Here is a 23,289-nt window from a genome sequence, read left to right on the forward strand (position 1 = left end):
AAGATTAAATATTTGCAGAGTTTTAGCCTTATTTGCTCACATAATCTTTGCCTTTTGCCATAGCTAAATTGATTGGATCCTTTCATCCTTCTTCATCATTATCTGCCACTTCCATCAAAAGTTGGCACCCTCAGAAGTCATTTTTTTGCCGCATTCGCTTGAAATTCATTGAATGCACATTTAATTTACTAAATAATGCCCGAAAAAGAGGATACAGCCGAAATGTGAAGCCTGCTTAAAATGTATATATGCCCGGGCCGAGGCTGAGGCCGAGGCCATTACGATGGGATTCCAAATGCTTCTCGGCCGATGTCCAGTTAACGCTTCAATGGTGGCAAATGGCTAAATTCGAGCGCATAAAGTGAATTGTTTTACGGGCAGGGCGAAAGTCTTTCCCCTTCGTTTCGTTTCGTTTATTTTTTGTGAAAAACGAGTTAAACACGTGTCGCAAATGGTAGGGTTGCCCCACCTCAATCTATCCACTCTCCGTTGGGCTGCTTTTTGGCAGCGAATGTTGAATTGTGTGGGTTCTTCATATGGTTGATGGCCCAGAGCCTTCATAGATTATGGATGAGTTTCATAATGAGCCAATTTATACAAGTGTTCCCTCCACATGTGTGTATGGGTGTGCGTGTGCTTTCTCTGCACTGGCCTTCATCAACGATTCCAACACGACTGTCCAAAGTACTTAATGCTGGCTCCCAACTCTCTTCTATTTCTTCCTTTTTTTTTTTTTTTTCTTGGTAGTGATATATGAAACCCCAAAGAAGCTGCTGGCCAAAATGCCATTTGTTTAAAGGAGAAGCAGCAGCAGTAGCAGGAGCTACAGAGCAGAGCCATCCTCCGCAACTTCACAGCTTCCATTTGAATGCGCACATGTCGAGGGCGAGTGAGCAACACATGGCCCCAAGGAGCTGTTGGGATTCGGTATTTGGCAACCGGGAGACTGGTGTGGACAGCAGCTGTTGCTCCGCTTGGTTATCCTGCTTGAGTGCACGCGCCAGGTGACAAACTCGAACTTTTCTCCTTCTTTTTTTTGTTGTTTTTCTCTCCGCTAACAAAAGCATCAGCAGCTGTCGCCTGACTTTTTGGGGCTCTGACATCGTTCGGATGGGAGCAGTAAACAAGTCGAGTTTAGTCAGGCTAAAACTGATATTGGCTTGGACAAAAACAAACAGTTGAGGGTTGCTTGAGGGAAGAACCAAATCTGACAGTGAACGGAGACCTTTTTTTATGCATTCCATGAGCAAACGTTACATATATCAGAGAAAACTTCCCTTTCCTTGAACATTACTTTATTGAAAAGAAATTAATAAGCCCCAAAACCCGCAATTATCTATTTGAACTTATTAATCGAAATTCCTGCACATAGAGTAATTATAATAATATTTATACCCAGAGAAGAAATGGAAATTGTGAGCTTACTGACATTTCATATCTAAAGTATATATTTTCCTGTTTAAATAAATTATTTTCATTTTTTAAATAATTAAATTTCACACTTAATTAAATATTCTTATATTATACTTTATTTTATTATTATTATTTAAAATGTACGCTTCTGCTAGCTGTCTGCTTGAGATCGACAAGTACCTCTTTGTACGACCTCCACAAGTTCTTCAAAATTCAAAGAATAATAGGGACTTGAAGATATATATTCATGGCCTTTATTTAGGCCTTAAAGTTGCGTCTTCGGATTGCGAAACAAAACAGTGGAAACCTAATGCGAGCTCCCTCATTATCCTTTAATTTTGTTTGGGGGGGCCTGGGCCTTCTCCATGGCTGTTTTAGTATCGCTTCCCCTTTCTCCTGACCAGAAAAAACCCGGTTGTGTTTCAGCTTTTTTGCCAGCTAATTTTACGGTAATTTTCCAAAGCATAGAAGCCAATTATTCACCTGTGCCGTTCCGTTACGTTCTGTTCCGTGCCGTGTGGGTTTCTCGGTGTTGGATCTGTTTAAATTGAAAGGATTACTTACGCTCCAATGGAGCTCAGACACAGACAGAGAGACAGAGAGTAGAGTGAGTGAGAGAGAGTGAGTGAGAGAGAGAGGGGGAGGGGATTGTGTGTGCTGTGTCCTCTTTGTACTCATTTCATTTACACATTCATTTTGGTATTGGCATTTTTTCATTACTCTGACATTGAACGTTGAACTGGGAGCTGAAGGTGAGGCTGATGCTGATGCTGATGCTGGGAGCCTGAAGTGGCCAGGTAACGGCGTCACTCAGAGCGCAATTGAAGCGATTTATTGGTGTCATATGACAAGCATCGGGGTCACCATCCCCCTGCCAATCAGTGGGGGGTGTGCCCTGTCCGCCTCCTGCGTAATAAAAAGTTCAAACATTAAAAGCTGACGATGCTGTGGCATCATCCTCTCCTCTCCTCTGCTCCCCTTCTTCTTTATCCATCCTTACCGATATCCTCCTCCGTTTGCCCTCACAAGTTTCAAGTGTCATCGCTGGAAAGTACGAGGAAAGTAGCAAGTGCCTTGAGCGAGGACCTTCTCCTTCACGACTCCACTCGCTACGTTCTTTGTGTGCCAATCAAACAAACAGGGTGGTGGGAGCAAGGGAAGAGCGGGACACTGCTGCTACAGCCTGTGGCCAACGTTTAAACATATTGAATTACTGAAAAATATGAGAAGAAAAAAAACGAGACCCAGGCCAGAAAAAGATAGATCTCTCCGCCCCCGCACCACCCTCGGAATTTGTTAATTTCTTGTCAACACGAGTCGAAAGACTAATTGGCCAAGCCCCGTCCTTTACTGGCACACCCCCTCCTGCCAGCCTCTTCATTACCCTTTAAATCACTTGGCCATATTTAGCCTCTTGCCACTTTTAATATTTTTTTCATTTAACGTCATTTACTTTTCCTTTTTTATCATTCTTCATTAAACTTTGTGGTTACGCTTCTGCCTCCCCTGTCTCTCCTTTTTGTTTGTGCATTGATTTATTGGTATCGCCTCCCAATCGACATTAATTTTTCATCGATATTTTTTCGCTTTTTCGTTGGATTTTTTCCTTGGTTCGGCGTCTGCTCTGTTTGTCTGTGGAATAATTAAATTTTCGCATAAATTCATCATCATCGATGTGGCTGGCTGTGGGTCGATGTGCGTTGACGATTTTAATTTCTTTTGACGTTGGCAACGCACATGGGAACGCGGGTGAATTTAAGGAGGGCCTCTTCAAAACGCTAAAGAATTGATTCAAGCTTCCCTGCTAAATAAGTTAAATTTGTACATTAAATCCAATGTTTTGATGGTTATTTGATTATTTTGTTCCCGATCAAGTCTCCTGAAAGAGCTTCCCAAAGACAATAGTGGAAATTCATGCGAATTTTAAATTTAATTATGCATAGGTCAGACCTCTTCATGTTCCACTTCCCGATTGATAGTAGCCGAGACACAGAAAGACGGAGAATCAATCATACAGTAGTAGACCATCCATGATATATTCAGGCTATATGGAAGTGCTACCCCAGCAATTAGTTGGCCAATCATCGGCAACCTGAACATGGGAATTAAAAGTTAACTGTATACCCCCCTTTAAAACACTAAATTAAAAACCAATCAAGATACGGGGGTAACTTAACCAACAGTAAGCTCAGTTTTTCCCACAGAATGGGGTTTATTTGGTTGCTGGCGATGTGGTTTACTCACTCAAGACATCGACAACCGACTTGTATTTCTTTGTGTTCTTCCACCGCTTCAGGTTGGTGGGCGAGAGAGACAAACTGGCAATTAGTTTAGTTTTTTTTCAACTTGTTTTGTGTCTCCTGATAAATAGAAGGGAAGAGGGAGGCAGGGAACACAGTCACACTCTCGTCATTGAAGTTTCCATGCAATAAACAAACGACAAATACATGTTTTCATCGTTCCCGGTCCCTGAAGGCAGCAGAAAAACAGAAACAAGTCCATGGTGTAGGCCTTTAAAGAGTATTACGACTATAAGATACCCACTAAATACGCCCTATACTGTATGTAATATTTGTGTCTTCTTTCTGCGTAGAGAGTGTACTCTTTGGAGGTACCCTGTAAAAAAGCAGAAGGCTTCCTTGTTGATTTTTATGTATTTATAATGAAACATTCAACTAGACTCGGGAATGACAAAAGGGGAGCGTCAGATCAGGGACTTCCACCAAGTGGGAACCAAAACATTTGTTACAAAGATTTTCAAGTCACGCGGGGAGTTTCCCCGAAGCGAAAAGGGAAAAGGGAAGTCAGAGCAGCGCTCAGGAAATGAACGAACAACTGTATATGGGAGGCATGAATGGATGGATGGATGGATGTTGGGTGGGTGGGTGTATGAGTGCCAAGAGCAGTGTTCAAGGGGTCGGGTACACTGCTTCACATTCATATAATCATTAACAGTGTCACATGCAACATAATGAGAACAGGGCGCAGTCGAGTTCGCCTGTGTCTGTGTCCTGTGCCTGTCGTGGCCATGCCCTCAAGGCTCTCGGGGGGCAGCATACAGCTCCCCTCCACACATGTTGCCAGTCCGAGACGCTTAAGTAGTTTACATGCTATGTATAAGACCCCGCCATAAAAGGAAACATTCGCTCCATTAATGGAACATAATTTTCCATTTTTCGGCGGGGGATTTTTCGTCAAGTTTATGGAGATTGAAGCAGCAACAGCAGCAGCTAGACTCGACTCCAACTTCTGCGGGTCCCTGTCCCTGCCCGCCATAAAAGAGTGCATCAAATGGGATTTTAAGTTGTCGCATTTAACAGGCTGCTCGGGGCTGGCGATGGGAGGGAGGGAGTCGGTACATCTAGAGAACTACAAATAGATCTATCAAATTCGTTGCAGCAGCTGAAGCAAGAGCTGTGAGGGGGGGAATGAGGGATTGGACTGAGGTTTTGTCGAGGTTTTGTCATTAAAGCGACTTCTTCATCATCTTCAACTTCTCCCAGTTTTGTCGTTTTTTTTTTTTTTGGCATCTCTCATTAGAGTTCGGAGAGCCTGAAGTTTGTTTGTTAAACCTTTTTTTTATGTCATAGCTCATTAGTTTGTGGGCTGTCTGCTGGTCTCAGCTTTTTTAGAGCATCCATAAGAGTTAATAGCTCTCTGGAGTACGAGTATTTATGAAACATTTGTCGGCTGTCCAGTGTCGAGTGTCGAGTGGGTTGATGTAGACATAGCAACGGATATGTTTGATGGAGCGTTTCGAAGACAGGAAATCAATTAAGAATTTAGAAGTGAAACTCATTTTGAGAGGCTTCAAATGATCAAATAGAACGGATTGGTTGACATAGTAAAAAGAAGTACACCCAACATTAAAACAGCTTTTAATAATGAAATAAAATGGAATTTACTTTGATTAAAACATATAAATATATAAAATATGAAAATATTTAATTTAATATTGATATATTTTAATATTAATATTTAAGTCAGTCAAATTGTAAGTAAACACACTTATTTTTACATTTTCCATTCTATTCTAATACCGTTTCAAATCTAAGTATAAATTCTTAAAATTCAGGGCTTGATCCCAATGAATATATGCGATATAGGCGCTTTTGTCGATACTCATCCATCAATAGTAGCATTCGATGATTAGTAGAAACTGCCAGCGGTGCAGTTGAAAGCAAGAAGGAGAAGCCTGCAAGTCCCATCCATACACATGTGCACTTTCCGCTTCATAATTCGTATTCTCTTTCCGTCTGCGCCCCCATTAGGCCTTCACTCACATCAGTTTAATATCAATTACAAGCGGATGGAGAGAGACCAAGAGACCAAAACAAGTCTGTTAATATTTCCAATAACGCCCAAAGGCCTATTAATAACCCAAGTGCAGGCCCGAGAGTCCTGGTCCAAGCTTCAGCTGGGGCGATTGCTGTTTATGGACGTGGATAGGACGGCCAGGACAGACGCAGTGGGAAGAGCGACAAATTTGCACTAAATGCAAGTACAAGCCATCTGGCCAAGAGTCCAGTAACCCCCCCCGCACAAAACATAGACACAGAAACAGAGTCGGAGGCGGAGGCGGAGAACCCATCGAACCCAACCCTTAAATAGCCGCCAGTCGGTCGCAACGACTTAACGGCAATTAATGCAAATGAAGGTGGGTTGATGATGGTCACAGGAGCAGCAAGTAAGCCCCCAGCAAGGGGTCGGGAGGATGCACTTGTGCATGCCTAATTATTGGGACAATTTGCTCTTGGAATTTGCCTATTAATTAGCCATTTGCACACGGAGACGGAGACGTTTTGCCCTGCACGGTTCTTTGGCTCTAATGCACTCATTGATTATAATGAAATCAGGCTGGATATATCTCTCTGCATCTGCGTGTCTGTCTGTGTGTGTGTGTGTATGTGTCTGGCCGCATCTTTTAATTTGACCACGCACATAATTAATAGACAAAAATGCCCAACACACAGCCAGCAGCCTGCCCTTTGATTGTTCGAATGGGATTTTGCATGATTTATGTGAGTGACAAATTAATGGAAATTATGAAAAGAAAGTAAAGGCGTTGGAGAGAGCTTAAAGGTACACTCACAGAAAAAAGTAGTCAAATCTTAATATTTACACTTTGATTTTAAAATGTAAAAGCTTTTCTCCGAGAGTGGAAATTGTAAAGGGAAAGTACATACATTTTGATATTAAATATATTTTGGTTAAATATGTTTACGGTCAGATTAAAAATATTCCCACAAGTGTTTCACTTTTAAATTCTCTTTAATTATACTATATATTTGTGTGCCATTTTTCTTTGAGTGTAGCCATCAGTAGTAGTCTCCTTTTTTCCCCTCTCATTTCAACAGTATTGTCGCATTCGTTGGCACAAACAATTTTATTTTTTTCGAGTATCATTAAAAAAGCGGCCGGCAAATAATATTACTCAGAAAGCAACAACAACAGGAACTGGCAGTCGTGCGTATTTCTTGATAAAGCAGCGAAAATCCTATATACAGGATATATATATATATAGCGAGATGTAAAAACATTATTAATCAATGTCCAGAGCAAAGCAAAGCAGAAAAGCGGTGGGGGAACCCTCCATGTCTTTGACACCGAAAGCAATGCGACTGTGGCGCCCCATGGGGGATGCCATGCCCCAACACTCCATCCCTTCCACCCCTAAGCGCTCCAACATTCCCCCCAACAACAGTAAAAAGCAGCTTAAGGCCGAAAAGGAGGACAGGACACTGGCAGCGAGAACTTTTGCTAATTTTCTTTCCTGTCACGTTGATTTTTTGTTTACCATTATAGCTGAGCTGTCGTCGCTTCCCCTCTGCCTACCCCTACCCCTTCCCCTTCACCAACCAGACCCCTTGTTGGCCAAGTTGATTTACGTTGCAAGCGAACGGCATTTCAATTAAATTTTATTTTCTATGAGTCCTGCTCAGGGTCCAGGACTCTCCTCCTTGGTCCGGCCGGCTCCAAATCAATGAAATATAATCGAATTAATTACGTCTAGCAGAAGGACAAGAATCCTCCGTCCCCCCTGGCTCTAGGTGCCACATAAATTTGCGATTCGATTGCGTTTCATTGGCCACAGAGATTTCTATGGATTTCGGATTATTGTTAATGGCCAAATTCGGTATTGGCTCCATTCATTCATTCAGCAGCCAAAAGGCAGTCCCTGAGTCCCTGAGGAGGGGCCCTAGCCCCCTTTATATCCCGTCTAATGTCAGAGTCCTTCAGTGTTCTGCCCCACCCCTCCTGAAGCAACTTTCCTCAGCCTCTCTGCCTTTTTAATTAGCATTCAGCTGGCATTCAGTGCTGGCTCTTTGTTGCGTAATTAGCTGAGTTTTGATTTATTGCTGGACTGAAACTTTTGTGAGGGACAGGTGTTAGAGCGGCAAGTGGGTTGGGGGCTGGGGGTTGGGAGGTGGTAGGCGGTCCTTAGAAGAGACAAAATTAGTTATGTAAATATTTGCGGAAAATTAAAATTGTCAAGGGGAAAACTTGAGCCAAAGAGCAAAGTTTTCTAATGATTTCAAAGGAAGGATAGTCGGTAACTTAAAGGAAATGCAAAGGACTTTACTTTGGCATATTGGACGGGATGGATCCCTTGGACAGATTTTTTTAAACCCCTTCCAACACGATTTAATTCATTCCTGCCAAAGTCTTCTCCTGCTAACATGCCACACCTATTGGATAGGAACAAAAGCGTTTCGCTCTCTCCCCATGGTTCTAGCCACACTGACATGCAACGCCCACAAATTAAACAAGTGAAATAGTTTGAATACCATTTGCCATACCTCCACAACCCGCTCCCCTGCAGGCACGCCACACTCACCCACACACACAAATTAAATCGTACAGATCGTATAACAAACACGCAAAGGCTCCATTGTGCCTCCTCCACACCCAATTCAATAGGGGGTTTGGGGATGGGTATGGGTGGACTTTGGTCAATCACACGCATAGTTCCTGCTATGTAACCTCCCCACACCGCTTTTCGACCAAATTGGAATCGTTAGCGCAGCAAATTGAATCGATTCAAGCGAGGCCTTCCACGACGTGCTCGCATTTAAATAATAGTCAAAGATTATCAATTAAGCCATTGGCCAAACTGATAGTTGACCGATGTGCCACGCCCACGGCGAAGGCATCCTTGTTTCGCCGCCTCCGCAGGCAGCACCATCATCATTATGGCATTAAAGTGATTTAATTAACGAATGTTCCCAGTAATTTAACCCTTTGTGGTGTTTGTGTCAGGGAATGGTCTCCTGATTAAATAAGGCATGATTATGTATGTGTATGTACGCGTACTCTACTTACGTGTATGTACTGTTATATACTTTACAGATTTCCCGCATCTATATGGTTTTACATATTATACATAACGCTTTTGTCTGGGTAGATAAATCAATCAAGTGTCCATCAAAGGGGATGTATTATGATTCAGATATTTTACATTTATTTTTTAATGTATATATTTTTACACAGATCCAATCTTATATCTATACTCTTATACTCTACTATACCTTATTGCATACGTATATTTCTACGTCAGCTTATACTCGCCCTTCTTCTTGTACTCTTAGACCTATCTTCTTATTTAAAATGTTCTTTTTCCAATCTTGCCAATTACTTTAATCTAACGACCTCAAAAACAAGACCAATGTATTTTTAGACACATCTCAATTCTAAAATAAATAAAAAATGTTTTTTTAGTCAGAGAGATCTCTATTTTATCGAAGCAGGGAACACTAGGTTGCGCTTTACTTTCGCTCGAAATTTGCTTTTAATTTAATTAGCTTTTTATTTGGTCTGAATGCATTTAGCCTCCTTCCTTTTTCTCTCGTGCCCCAACTGCGGTTCTGTGGCCTTGTGGGGAGAGCGGGAGTGGGGCAGAGACATAGAGAGGTCGCTTAGTTTGGTATTTATAGACGCATACATGGAGGGAGTAGTTGGTCGACGGGGCATATAAAGAGCTTTCAAAACACTGAACCAAGCGATGGCTAAAAACAAAAAACACCCCAGACCCAGGCCCAGGCCCAGGCGCAGAACCAGGTGAATAAGGATGCGGGTGGAGTAGCGGTAGTAGGCAGGGTGGATGGTGGATCACTTAACTATGTATATGGGGGTGATGGCATTGCCTGACCATTTCCATTTCCATTCCAGTTCCTCCCCTCCTTTAAGCTCCAGCTCGATTGTGCAACGCTTTGAAGTTTTGCCATTTGAAGCTGGAACTAATTTGACGGAAAGGTCTTCTTCTTCCGGGGCGAGCGAGAAAAAACGGGGAATTGCATGGCAAATTTAAATGAAAGTTGAACTTTTAATACTCGTACTATGCATAATGGGAGAGCTGAAAATCTTTGATGTGAGGGTTCAAAAAATATGGGAATTCAATATTTAATTGGAGTTTGAATATATTAGGGATCTAGCTATGTATACACGTGTATATTTACATTTTAAAGGTCTTTTAATTACATTCCTCATCATAAATAAATAAATAATGTGTGAAAATATTTTCTATATTATTCAAACCATTTTAAATAGGATTTCCCTATAACAGTATTTCCATTCACGCCCCTTGCCTTTATTTTTTATTCATTCACTCTTCTCCTCATTTTATTTACCAATTTAAGAAATTAAATTTTTATTTTGATATGATAAATGCCACAATATGTTAAATTTATTCCCAAAGTCTTTAGTTTATGGGATTTTGGTTGGGACTGCCTCCTCTTATTTTTTATAGGCGGCCTACAAATTGTGTGTGCGTGTGTGGTGTGTCCACCAGCCATCCAACCTCCCATTTCATGCCATCCCATCTCGTATTATCCCCACCCATTCCATCCCATTCCGTCCCGTCCGGTCCCGTTCCGTTCAATAAAATAATGCCCGCTGGGGAACATATGGCAGTGCAGAATTTTATTACGCCGTTTATGGCTTTTCAGCATTATGATATAGAGGGGGCGAGGGGTCCCAGAAGAGGGAACGAGCCGCTTTTTTGTCCGCGAATATTTATTGATGTCAACAGGGGCAGGGGGTGTGCTGCATGTAGCGGTGGATGGGGAGTGGAAAAAGTGTGGGCGTGCGGTACGTGCTGGTATTTAAAACGCGGTCATCGCCTATCAACAGCCCGACATCTAAGCGCTTGACACGCTCCGGCGACGCCTTCGACCGGCGAGCGGGTGACATATGTCCCCTAAGAACCCTGTCCGGAGCGGATCGGGAAGTAGGGTTCGCGATAGCTGAGGCTACGCTATCGATGGGGTGCTAGGGCGCAACCCTTTCGATAAAAATCTTCACAATGTGTAGAAAATTACTTAATTTTGTAGCCACGCAAACTCGTAATTCCGAAGGTGGTGAGGGAGTGAGGGAATCATGACTTAACCCTAAAAATGAATAAGGCATAGCTGTAAGCACTATGGAATGAGCAGAATTACTTCATTTCTTTTAAGTTATGCTTGTCCCTATGTATGGCGTCTTTCATATAATATTACCATTGCCTATTCGAATCTGATTCAACTACAAAACTCTTGTTGCCGTCTTTACAAAACCAAAATGCATATAAATGTATCCAAACTATACGTATATTTATTGCGACATCCCACACATTTTACTTGCTACAGTGAGGTATTTCGAAGGTCGAATCCTACACTTGATCTCAAATTATTATTACGTGTTTCACCTTCATCACGTAGCAGTGGCCGCTGCTAACGGAGGGGCCATTTTTGGAGGCCGTTGATGTACCTTCCTCTGCTGTTCCGTTAAATTTGTTTATTGCGGCACTTGAGCACAAGTGGCATCATCTTCATATCCCTTTGCCCACCTCAACCACCCTCTAGGCCGTCAGACAAAGAGCCATTACCAGGAGGCGACTTTTGGACCCAGAAACGTGACTGAAACTTCCCCTTCTGCCCCACTCCTAAGTTTGTTTTCTGCTTTGCTTTGCAGAAAAATCCTTAAAGATGACAAATACCTCGACTGAAGCCCCTCCACGAAGTCCTTTTTCTCAGCATCTAACCATCTTCCCCTCTCCCTCTCCCTCCTTCTCGTTCTATCTCTTTCTCTCTCCATCAACTGTCAGCGCTTTGGCGTCGCTGAAAGTAAACTAATATTTCATTTGAAAAATACTATACCAGAAATGTCTTTTGTACATTTATTTTTTGACATGTTGTTTTGTTTTTCACTCTATGTCTCCATCTCCCTTTGCCTGTTTCTATCCTCTCTCTCTCTCTATCTCTTTTGCCACTCACTTGGCCTGCTTCATTGCATAAAGTGGAAGAAAAGTCCTTGGAAAATGACTTACTCTTGCTCCTCCCTCTCCGAGTTTGAATAACAGACCAGGGGAAATATCTTTTTGGACAGCATTTCTTTTCTCGGATGATCCCATGGGGTGGGTTGGGGCGGTTATAGGGGCAAATGATTCAATTGAAGCTGAGAGCCACAATCTGTGGCTGCTACACTGAGGTAAATGTATTTCTTAGACTTCAATTCGATTTGGGTTAATTTCTGGACGGATTATATCTGGATTATAAATACTATCAAAGAGATGGACCCCACTTTCTATTAGGCTAGTCATACAATCCAAGGCCTTCATCAATTTCAACGTTTTTTGAAGTTTTTTTCTGTTGGACTTCTTTCACGAGTTTCTCCAGCTGCAGGTCGAAAAATAATTATATTTTTCTTGTGTGTTGTTGCATATTTGTGTGTTTCCTGCCATAATAAACCTACTAAATTCTATTTAATTTTTCTTTCGCTTTTAAAATATTTATAAATGCATGTGAAGGTAGAAGAGTGTTTAATTTTTTTTTGCAGAATGAACTGCAGTCGAAAAGGTTATGCTTGGGTTGCTCTGCACATGTGTACTCGTACAAAGGAAAATTTGCTGGGAAAAATTCCACAGAGAGAGTGAGAGAGAGAGTAGGGAGAAGCTTTTTAATCAAATTATGTGTGCAACTGTACGTTAAGTGAAAAACTGCAATGGAAAATGCTCTGCAGAGTGAAGGAAAATTATGCGGTAAATAAAGCACAAAGCGGACTGTGAGCAGAGAGGAGACCCTGGGCCCCGGCGCTCGCCCTTGGGTCATTTCAGTTTCATTAATTTACCAAAAATGTCAACAGCTAATCTGCCAATTTGTTACTGTTGCTGCAGTTGGCCCGGGGTCAGGGCACGAAGAGGGTGATGGAGGGAGAGGGAGAGGAAGACTCCCGGTATTAGCATCAAAATCCTGTTTACTTTGTCAACATGTGTTAATGCCTTTGCCATATAAGCCAGGCACAAATCGAAGAACAGCCAAGCAGGCAGCTGCCTGTGTGATGGGAGGACACTAATGCTCTCTCTCTCTGCTCTTTCTATCTTTTTTTTCTGCGAGACTTTTCCTGTCGTCACTTGGCAAAGTCCAGGGCGAATCCAAGGCGATTAATATGTCACGAAAATATCAAAGCTAATTGATCAGAGAGCCAGGACACAGCAAGCCAAAGACTTTCTTTCGGGCAATCTCAGAGTTTGGGTAATTGGTAGAAGCTCCAGAGCAGGACTAGAGGTGAGAGGTTTTCTTGGTTTGACTAATTATGCACGGGCTTTTTGTTCTTGACAAACACTTTGACAGAAGGATTGGAAGTTTCTACGTAGAATTTATTCTGTTCAGTGCTAAAATATAAAGCACGATTAAGCTAAGAAGATTTAGAAGAGAATGAGGAGTCTAGAAGACATCGAAAATTTTCTAATTTAAAGTGGTTTTATATTCAAATAAAACATGGACCGAATTTCTATTTCATTTTACTATATTTGTATTTAAAGAGCGTAAATTTATTTTCAATATGGCTGTTTCTTTTTACTATGCCATTTTTCGCTGAGTGCACTTGAAAACCCCTATCTTAGTACATACAAGCTTGATGTTTGTAGAGCTCCATTTAGAAACTTCATCAAAGAGGTTTTCCCCTAGAAACATGCAGGAGGATGGTCCCATTACATCAGCTCTGCTATCACTCATCTGTCCAACCCTAGCCCATTAATAGCCCGCCCTACTTCGTCCGTCCTCGAAAAGAGCAATTTAAAAACACCTTTTCCCCTTTTTTAATTGCCTTACTATGTACGTTCTCCTGCCCCAGGGGCTGCTCATTACACATCTATTTATGTGTCAGTTCATTGAGTCCTTCAACTGTCTAACCCCTAACTATGACACCACTTTATAGAGCACCCGCATCTACACCTTCATACGTATATATGAAGCGGCTCTTGATGGGGATCCAGCATTGGGGATCCGCTGCGCATTTGCCAAGGGAACTGTGCCACATGAGTCCACATGTGATGTCTGGTCTGGTTTCCATTTATGCGTTACCAGCGATAACTCTTTGTGGGTTGCACTGCAGAGTATGCCGAATGCCGTATGCCGCGTGCCCGGACCTTGATCCAATTCTCGAGACACCAGAGACTCCAAAAACACCCCAGACACGAGCCTCAGCGGGCGAGCGACTGCCTTAAAATAACATTTTCCTATTGGATTCAATGCTTCAGACCTCGGCACTGGGGTCTGGTCTGGTCTGCTCTGCTCTGGTCTCTGGGTCGGAGGTATATTTTATTTCATGGGTGTTTAAATTTTTAAAATAACAAGCGACGTCTCACTGACACGTGGCGTCTGGGAGTGGGGAAGTGTAAGCGACACCAGGTGGGGTTGAGGCTGGGAATCCCCCCTCAGGGGAACGTAAAGCTCGCCTTTCGTGCGCCTTGAAAGAGAGTTCGCTGTTGTTTATTGTTTTGCCGGTTATTTTTTGATATTTCTAAAGGGCAGGTTGAAGGCAGTTGTGGGATGGGGCAAGGGGCATGGGGCATGGCAAGTGTATTTGTTTATTGGCCTCATTGCCGGGGTTACAGGGAATCGCATTTGCCATGGGCAACTAAACCCGCGTGACATCCTTCGGCCCGTGCCACTCTTGGCTTCCTTGGCTCTCAACTAATGCGAGTTAAACTTTATGGGTTTATGTAAATGATCCCCGAAAATGCGACGGGGGTAATGCAGGGCCCAGCACTTGTCGCTTCATATATCAACAAGAACAAAATGTTGAACAAACATTATAAAACATCACCCAGACAGTCCTCGAAAATCCCAACAGCCCCATAGATGTACCTGGGAAAGATGATTCCCTTGAATTATCACTTGGAATCTGGGCCGATATTTCATGCACAATTATTGAAAACCACTCAAAAAGAGCCTGCCCAAGCAATCTGCTCAAAAGTACACCGACACTCAAGCCCTGGAAGATATTTCTGTGATCTCAAACCATGAATCATCTGGGTGGGTGTAAAGGTTTCCCCTCAGCTTAAGGTGGAAGATGAATCAAGCTCCTTTCGAGTGTCACGGCCTAGGCGAAACTTTTGTTGTATACCCGCGGAAAAGCTGTGAAAAATGAGGTGGGACAACAGCCCGCTTTTCCCCGTTTCTGCTTTTGCTGCTGACTGAACGACGTTTTATGTAAATTTTCATCTGTTTTCTAGATGCGGTACCCATATGCATTCCTTTCCTTTCCATTCAGTAAATCCGCATCTGTTGTCAGCCACAGTGGCCATTACTCAGAAAGCCACCCAGGCCAGAGCAAGAAGTGGCCAAAAGCACTCTCTCCCACTCCCACTCCCACTCTTACCCTCACTCTTACTCTCATCTGGGGGTCACCCTGGAGCGGCGTAAGGATCTAAGACCATTAAATGCAACAGCTATTTGAGGGGTTGGGTCCGGAAATGCTTGCACAATGCCAAATGCCGACACGCGCACAGGATTTTGCTGTCAGCCGGGATGAGGGAGAGACTCAGCTGCATCCATCCCCCGGACTAGGGTTCCATTTCCATCCATCCATCCATCCGGTGCATAATTATCAATGTGAGGCCGTAATGAAGCATACGCCGAACGAACTTCTGGGCGTAGAATATGACAAAGGATGTCAAGGATTTATGGGGAGAAAGCCATGACTGGCAAGACGGGGAAACAAATACGTACATACTCGTATATGGGGGATGGGGATATGACCATTGGCCATGCCATCTTCAATTTCCCAAATTTTTCTTGGACGCCTTTTACGCGATTCTGCTTGGACCATTATGTTTATTATTGTCTTAGCTGGATGGGGTGGGGTGGAGAGGAGAGGGCTGGGTTGCATTATCCATATTACTTGGCCCCCGAGCTGAACTCTCCCTCCATCCACTCTGCTTTGCGTAACCCCCCTCGCCAGATCTTAAATGTTTGCACACAAGCGCGTTTATAGTCACAGCTTCCTGACGTTTGCATTCATAATCCTAATGGAATTGATTTCTCTTCCCCTGCTGCGGTCTCTCTCTCTCTCTGTTCTGAATGGGCGAATAATGTAGGAAAATTGCCATCGATGCGGTTAGTCAGGAAGTTGTCTCCATAAGACAGAGCGAGCCCCCCTCCAGCAAAACCATATGCCGCCCCGAACTTTGTGAGAGATCTCCAAGGGCCACAAATGAACGCGTATAAATCAAACGAAAATTATATTCATGCAGTTTTAATGAGTTTTTCCCATTGCTTCTATGGGGGTTCGGAGTTATACGTGGGTGTTACGGGTTCGAAGCCAGACGGCGCATAATTGGTTATCCTCTTGCACTCGCAGGCATCGCGCCTCGAGGTCATTGACTCCCGAGTCCATCTCTTGCCCGGTCTCATGTGTGTTGTGTCCCTGTGTGTGTGTGAGTGTGAGTGAGAGGCTTATGTTGGCCATGTGCAAAATGCTGATCAATGCGGGGGTTCTGGCCAGGCGTTAAGTGCATAGGTCCGGGGTGGCTTTAATGTTATTTGTTGCTCAGGGGCAAAGGTGAACATAGAGATAGAGAAGTGTTATATTGCGCACGGCTTAATCACAGTTCTCTCTCCAAACTTTAATCGCAGAGATATCCCTTTCCATGCCCACTTATTTACTTCGCAAAGCTCAAATGTTAGTTCAAACTTGAGCCTGCCATCACCTGTAATAAAACCAGAAACATTCACATTTTGGTCAGCTTTTAATTAACGAACTTTGCCGGGGCCACCTCCTGGATGGGAATGAAGATGCATAGAGCTCTCCTCCTAAGCACACACACGAAGGTAAACCAAAGGTAAACAACTGAAAAGAAGGACTCCCCAACAAACAAATGAGAGTCTCCCTGCCAGGGGAGTTGAAGTAATTAACATACATAAGAGTAAGTAGGATCCGAGGAGGGACATTTGGCCCCATTCGGGTCTGAAAACTAAACACAATAATTTGCTTTTAATTTAGCATTTTCTAATTCCCCAACTGGCAACCAAATAACTTCACTTCAACTATGCCAGGATATGGCTATGGCTATGGGTTACGGGTGCAAATGAAATTTTCCGACCTCCTGGTCGGAGGCAACATATCAATGAAGGTTTTTCGCTCTCCCGCTCATGGCCCCATTCCATCAGAGGAGGAGTCCCATCAACAACGGCAATCGTCATTAGCAGTAACCGAGGACACCGCAGTCCTCGACGGGGATGACTAGTACCTCCTCCAGCCACCAGCCACCATCCACCCTCTCCCATCCCCCATCTACCATTCTCCTCTGGGCATGTCATTCACTTGTGGTTTGTTGGTTAGGCAGAGGGTCTGCAGAGCGGACTAGGGTGGGACTAGCACTGGCAACAGGGCTTAGGCGGGTTTGGTTTGGTTTTTGGGTTTACTAGGTTTTCGGTTTTCGGCACAGCACCCAAAAATATTTGCCCAGCTTGGTGACAATTGAAAATCCAATAAAGCTAACTCTTCCAGCCTCTCCGCCCTGCTGCACCACCGGCCCCACTGGACCCATGTCCGCTCTCGTGTAGCTATTTTAATTTAAACGAGGTTCCTGCATAATCACAAAACCGGCGACGGACCAGTCCTGGCCCCTGCCTCCTGCCCCCACTCTGGGAGTATAAAAAACAATGCCTATAGGGAGAGCACAGAGACAGACAGACGCATCCTGTGTGGCCTGAAATATTGAAGTAATGAACTCGCCTCTGGCTCTCGTCTAAGTTTTGGCTAGGCTCTATGTTCCATGGTGTTCTCTATATTCTATGGGGCTGTCTTTGTTCTATGGGGGATGGAGACTTTGAGTTAATGGCACATAAATTTGTGCTCTCTGCCATAATTTTTGATTACTTGGGCGGGGCCAGGGGGCGTTGCATATGCCCCCAAGGCTGCACAAAACTAAGTAGTTTCTCTTGTGGATTTATGATATTTGTGAATGGCAGTTGGGCCGAGGAGGCAGTGTGTGGATTCCTAGAACTGTTTGCTTTTCTATAACAAATTAGTCTTTGTTCTACCAGTGACCGCTATACGGTTGGGGATTGTACAGGGAAGGATTCTAGTAGTCTGTTCCAATTGCTTTTATTGCCTTGAACTGTATAAGGAAACAGTTCTGGAATAAAATGTTGGGTATATTCTTCCAAAATCTCCATTGGCAAGTTATAACCTCTTCATTACGAGGCACATCCATCCATTTCTCCATCAATTTCCTCCACACAGACACACACCTCACCCACGCTCTGAAATCACAAAAAGCCCCAGAAGGATCACAATTCTATTCGCACATGTCACCATGTGCTTCAACAGCTATCCCGGAGACTGAGATTCTCCGAGAAGGGGAATAGGGGTCTTAGGTGGGGCTCACACACGCAATCAGACTAGTAGGGGGGGAGGTGTCCTTCAGTGTTAGAAGAGTCAGAGACAATGGAAACACACCACAAAACAAGTGTCGAGCAGTTAAGTTTTTGTTCCTCAGCCCACCCCCCTCTCAAAAGGGTGAGAGGAGGCAGGATGTGTGTGTGTGCGTGTCTGTAGTTACAGAATGGCCAGGGTCCGGTTGGGGTCCGTGTCCGTGTCTCTCTGGCTGCGTCTCCTTGGTGTCAAATGCAAAAACCGGATGCGGAAATGCAGGCGGGCGGGCCCGAAACGTTGGAGCAAGCCAGTCAAGCGGCCAGACAAATCAGCTTTAGACCCAAACACACAGACAGACAGACCCGAGAGAGAACGAGAGAGACAGAGAGGGAGAGAGAGAGAGAGAGAGAGAGAGAGAGAGAGATGTGGAGAGACAGAGCAAGAGCCGGTCAGATGAGGGTGAGGAAGAGGATGAGACGCACAGTTGAGTGATTTTTCGATTATCATTTGCACGCCTTGGGTGACAAATCAAATGCTCGTAGCAAGTGCATTGAAATCTGTTCTCCAACCAAACCCACCCAGCCTCACAAGCCCATTCTCCTCCGCCCACTCCCTTTATCCCTTCCTCTCTCCCTCTCTCTCTCACTCCTTCTGTAACGTTTGTCTCTGTTGTTTGCTAACTCTGCTGGTAACATTTACAGGTGTTGATAAGCAAATCGGTTCGTTATGGCCAACAGACCAACAGGCAGATTTTCAATGGGGGAAATGGTTTTCCTTAATTGGAGTTTAGCTTAAATTCGAGAAATAGCAATACATATATTTTACCTATTCAACGGTTTATTAAATACAGATACTGAACAAAACAATAAATTTAAATCAAATTTAAAACCTCATAGATCGAAAAAGGATCTAAAATATTTTGTTGCCCCGCTTTTAAGAAGCCAAATAGGTATAGGTAAAAATATATCGTGAGCTGGGTCTTCCAGCTATGTCCAATCTTTGCACAGATGGTCCTAAGCCAGTTACGAGTATAACAAACTTATTGTGGGGCACATTCTGGCCTGCACAGCTCACGAAAATGCAGTTGAAATTTCTGGTCCAGCAATCCGATCCCTAACAGGATTTTGTAGGAGAATACATTTGCAGCGCGTGGCTCAAAATGTCCTTGTACCACATGACGTATGCGCGTTATTAATGCGATCAGCATAAATACATGCACACAGGCAATTTATATGCGCAATTTTATGACAATGCCATGTGCATATGTAGCTGTATATGGCTGTATGTCGGTTTATGTCTGTATAACTATGTTTACTTTAATTACAAGCCCGAGCCTGGGCCTTGCCTCTGGAGCCGTTTAATTGCGGTCCCGATGAAGGACAAAGCTAAGAGAGAGAGAGAGAGGGAGACCTCCAGAGCTGGTTGGATGGATGTATTTTGTTGATTGTACGCCAAGAGAGAGACAAACGATTGACAAATTAAATTGCTTATTGATGAGTGGAAAACACACACACACACATACATGGCTATATCCTACATGTAGGATATATATTGGTATTTGTATAGGATGGCCTGGAAATTCGCCTACGTAATCGTCGTCGTCGTCGGCGTCACGCAAAATGAAATAAGTGCATAATGGAAATTTGCGAAAGCCAATTTTGTAATAATTTAAATTGAATATTTATGTTGTCCCTCTCGCCCTTCATCCATTCAGTTCGCACTCCTCTTTCTCTGCTTGTGTGGCACTTCATTTTCGAGTATAATCGACTGCAGGCACTTTCAAGTGGTGTAGAGTGGAGTTTTTGGAGGTGAGAGACAGAGAAGGATCCATCTGCATACTACATTAGTTTTCGAGTGGTTCGCATTCTGCCTATTTGCATATGTATGTACTCGTGTGTGGTATTTGTCTTTTGCCCCAGCCCCGGGCCCGTCAAAACTTCAACAGTCATAACACTACTGACAATCATGATGAGAGAGGGAGACCCAGGAAAAGCCATTTAAATTAGAGCTTTGTTTGCCTTGCATTAGGCCAGAAACAAATATGCAGTGAATTCAAGTCTGAGAGATGCCAGGGGCGAGATATACACACATACTCGTACTTGTATGAAGGATAAATGATACACTCAACTGCAGGCAGGCAGGCAGGCAGACAGAACGATAAAAATCGAAAATGAAATTCGGCAAAAATCACACACAAAAACTGATGCCTGCTGTATTAAGAGGATGTCAAAAATGCTCAAGTTCCAATAGAACTGAGTGCAAAATATTTAATAAAAATCCAAATTAATGCCAGCCGTAAAAAGCTTTTCACAGGTCTCCCCTCTGATTCCCCCCTCGGTAAATGGCTCTTAGTGGAGCCAATGGAAAATTGCATTTTCTGTGCAAATCAATAAGACTTTATATCCATCTGACTTCTGCTTCAGTTTTTAGACGATAAATTCCATTCCCCGCACCACTCAACCGACTGAAGTGTGTGTGTGTGGCTGAGTGGATTTTATCTAGTATTCCTGGCAGTGGACTTTGTGAAGATTACTCGTATTTTTGGTTATTTTGTTGTGTTTTTGCTTGTTAAATTTTAATATCAGACAAGAGTGCTTGAATCGGTTGCTGGATTGGGCTATTGAAGATATACTCGTATGTATGTATGTATGTATTTACGGCTGGGTACGGCTGGGTGTGAAGAACGTGATTTTTACTCAAAATCTTTTGAGTGCCTAATCTTATCAGAATTATGGGATTTCAATGCTTCCGATTTTCCGATACGAGAAATGTGCAAATGCAATTTTGGTCAAGCGAAGCGAAAGAAACATTTTGGGGAAAATGCAATAATTTTAAGTCAATCATGCAACTCACTTTCAATACCTCTTCGTTGTAAAAGAAAAAAATCTCCAACAAAAATCACAAGCAAGCACAGAAAGACTCTGATACATTTTTAATGGGAGCTTCTTTTAACGGCGCCACAATCGATCTTCGGGAAATTACTGAACGCGACAATCAGGTGGAAGAAAGGCGTACATATATACTGAATTTTGATCTTCGAAGAGCGAAACGACGAGAGCAAGGGAATGGAATCTTGAGCTTCTATTGAGCGCGTTCCAATACGCCGAAGACGCCGATGAGCTGGCGAATAAAAGATGCCTCCTGTATTCCGTGCCATATTGCGTTCTTTATTGCGTTTTCATATGGATTTTCTGTGATTATAAATTGTACAGCATATAATAACTCTCTGCATTTAAATAAGTTGCACTTACCCTGATAAAGAGTGAAGTGTCGAACTGACGAAAATGCTATCTAGCACAATGAATTTCGTATAATGGGTAATGTAATATGGAAAATACTTTCAAATTTGGAATACACAATAATTTTGAGTGTGGTCTGCAAGGTACACATTTTGCTATTTTTAAGTGTATAGCCGTCAGCGCCTACTCTTGCACTTAGCTAAAGAATATATTCGATGTTGAAAGTCAACTTAAAATAAACTGAATAATATAATGGTTTAATTTGCACTCACATTTCTTTTTGGGCTTGGAGCATTTCTTGGGTCGTCGAAACTTGGCGTTCTTGCCCAATTTTTGATAGTGCTGCTTCTTCTCACAGTCGAGTGCATTCCAAGCTTTTGCGCCTTGGCGGACCATCTCTTTGGGAGACAAGCCGCAGTGCTGCTTCTTGAAGACTCGCAGGTAGTTCAGGTAGCCATTTCTTGTGACGCGTCCAACTCGCTGGGGTCTGTAAGCTTTTGTTGGCAGACTTCCTGCGCAACCCATTTTATTACAGGGAAAACAGTCCAGACACATTAAACCAAAAAAATTGTGCCACAAAATAAAAAATTTGCTTAAATATGTTATGTTATATGTGTGTGTACTTGAATAAAACTTAAAACTAAAACTACTTTGAGCTGGAATTTTACATGTTTCGATCGAGTTGCTTATTTTGACAATTGTGGAAACTAATTGAAAGTACAGTGAATAGCCTGTGGGACTATGTCCAAGATCCTTGCATGTTTGGGCTTTTAATGAAGGAATATTAACACAAAAAAAAGAATTGTATGGTTTATTTTGAATTAAGTAGAAAATATGTTATGAAAATAAAACAAAAGCTGACTGAAACCGCAATTTGCTTTCCCATCAATAAACTTCAACATGCACAGAATATTTCTTCAGAATCGCAGCATTTTCATTAACTCATCGGCGCTCCTTTGAGTAGGAGCAGCTCCATTTCCACCGACAAACCTCTACAAAATCAATGCGCCATTAAGCACGAGCTTCCTCCTCTCAGTAGTCCCCTCCTCGAATTGTCAACTTTATTTAAATAAATCCCAAGCCAAGCCCCAGAGTCAACTGAACCTTACTCAACCCATTTAAATATCCATCCAGCAGCTTAACACCTGAACCCGAAGAAGGGAATGCGAAAGGAAGCTGAGCAAGGGAAGTAAGCTCTCTATCTGCCTTCTCTGAGCTATAACTTCTGCTCCATTTGGCCATTCGCTCCATTTAGAATTCTAAGCAATTTCCTTATCTGCTTAGATTAAAATCCCGGCCGCAAGTGCTCCTCGTCCTCATCCTCGACTCTTCCATGCCTCGCTCCATGCAAAAATAATTAGCATCGAAGCATCATTTTGGGTGGTAGGCTAAGGGACCCTCCGTGCTCCGGACCACTCTGAAATTTATCATTTCCATAGTCCATGAAACATATTGCTCTTATCCACATCCACACTCAGCCCCATTCCAGCCATTGTTGTTGCATGGGAATTCATAACTTTTGTGCATATTATTAAAGTTTGAGTGTCTGTCCGGACTGTCAATGAGTAAGCGTCGTCCATCAGAGAGTCAATGACTGCCTCATCCTGTCCGTGCTGCTGCTGTTGGTGCTCCGGGTTCCGTTCCTGTTTCCCTTTACAATTGTTCAGCTGGAAGCAATCAAAAATGTTGATAAAATAATTTCAAATTCCATTTAGATCCTCAAGGACAATTTGCCATTCACCATTCACCGGGCACTAATAATATTATCAACAATGCCTGCCGCTGTCCGCCATTCAATGACTCCACTCCTGTCCTGGCTGCTCCTTCTACTCTCCTCTCCTCTCCCTTCCACCCACCACCATTCACCTCGCTCGCAAAATTTGTCAGCAATTGAAATTCACCAAACATTTTTGAATTTTGTTTGCCTCGACGGGTTTTTGGGTATTCGGATTCGTCGCTGGCTGTCTGGATGGCAAGCTGGCTGGCTGACTGGCTGGCT

General features: G+C 43.1%; 1 long non-coding RNA gene across 1 annotated transcript; it reads right to left on the reverse strand.

Moving 5' to 3' along the window:
* Positions 1-3,030: 3,030 nt before the first annotated feature.
* Positions 3,031-21,470, reverse strand: LOC111070626. Its single transcript, XR_002607376.2, has 3 exons — positions 21,303-21,470; positions 20,905-21,242; positions 3,031-3,045 (listed from the first exon to the last, which is right to left on the reverse strand). It is a non-coding gene; the product is annotated as an uncharacterized LOC111070626 (long non-coding RNA).
* Positions 21,471-23,289: the final 1,819 nt, after the last annotated feature.

This window comes from Drosophila obscura, unplaced genomic scaffold (assembly GCF_018151105.1).
Source record: "Drosophila obscura isolate BZ-5 IFL unplaced genomic scaffold, ASM1815110v1 contig_1, whole genome shotgun sequence".
Classification (NCBI taxonomy): Eukaryota; Metazoa; Arthropoda; class Insecta; order Diptera; family Drosophilidae; genus Drosophila; species Drosophila obscura.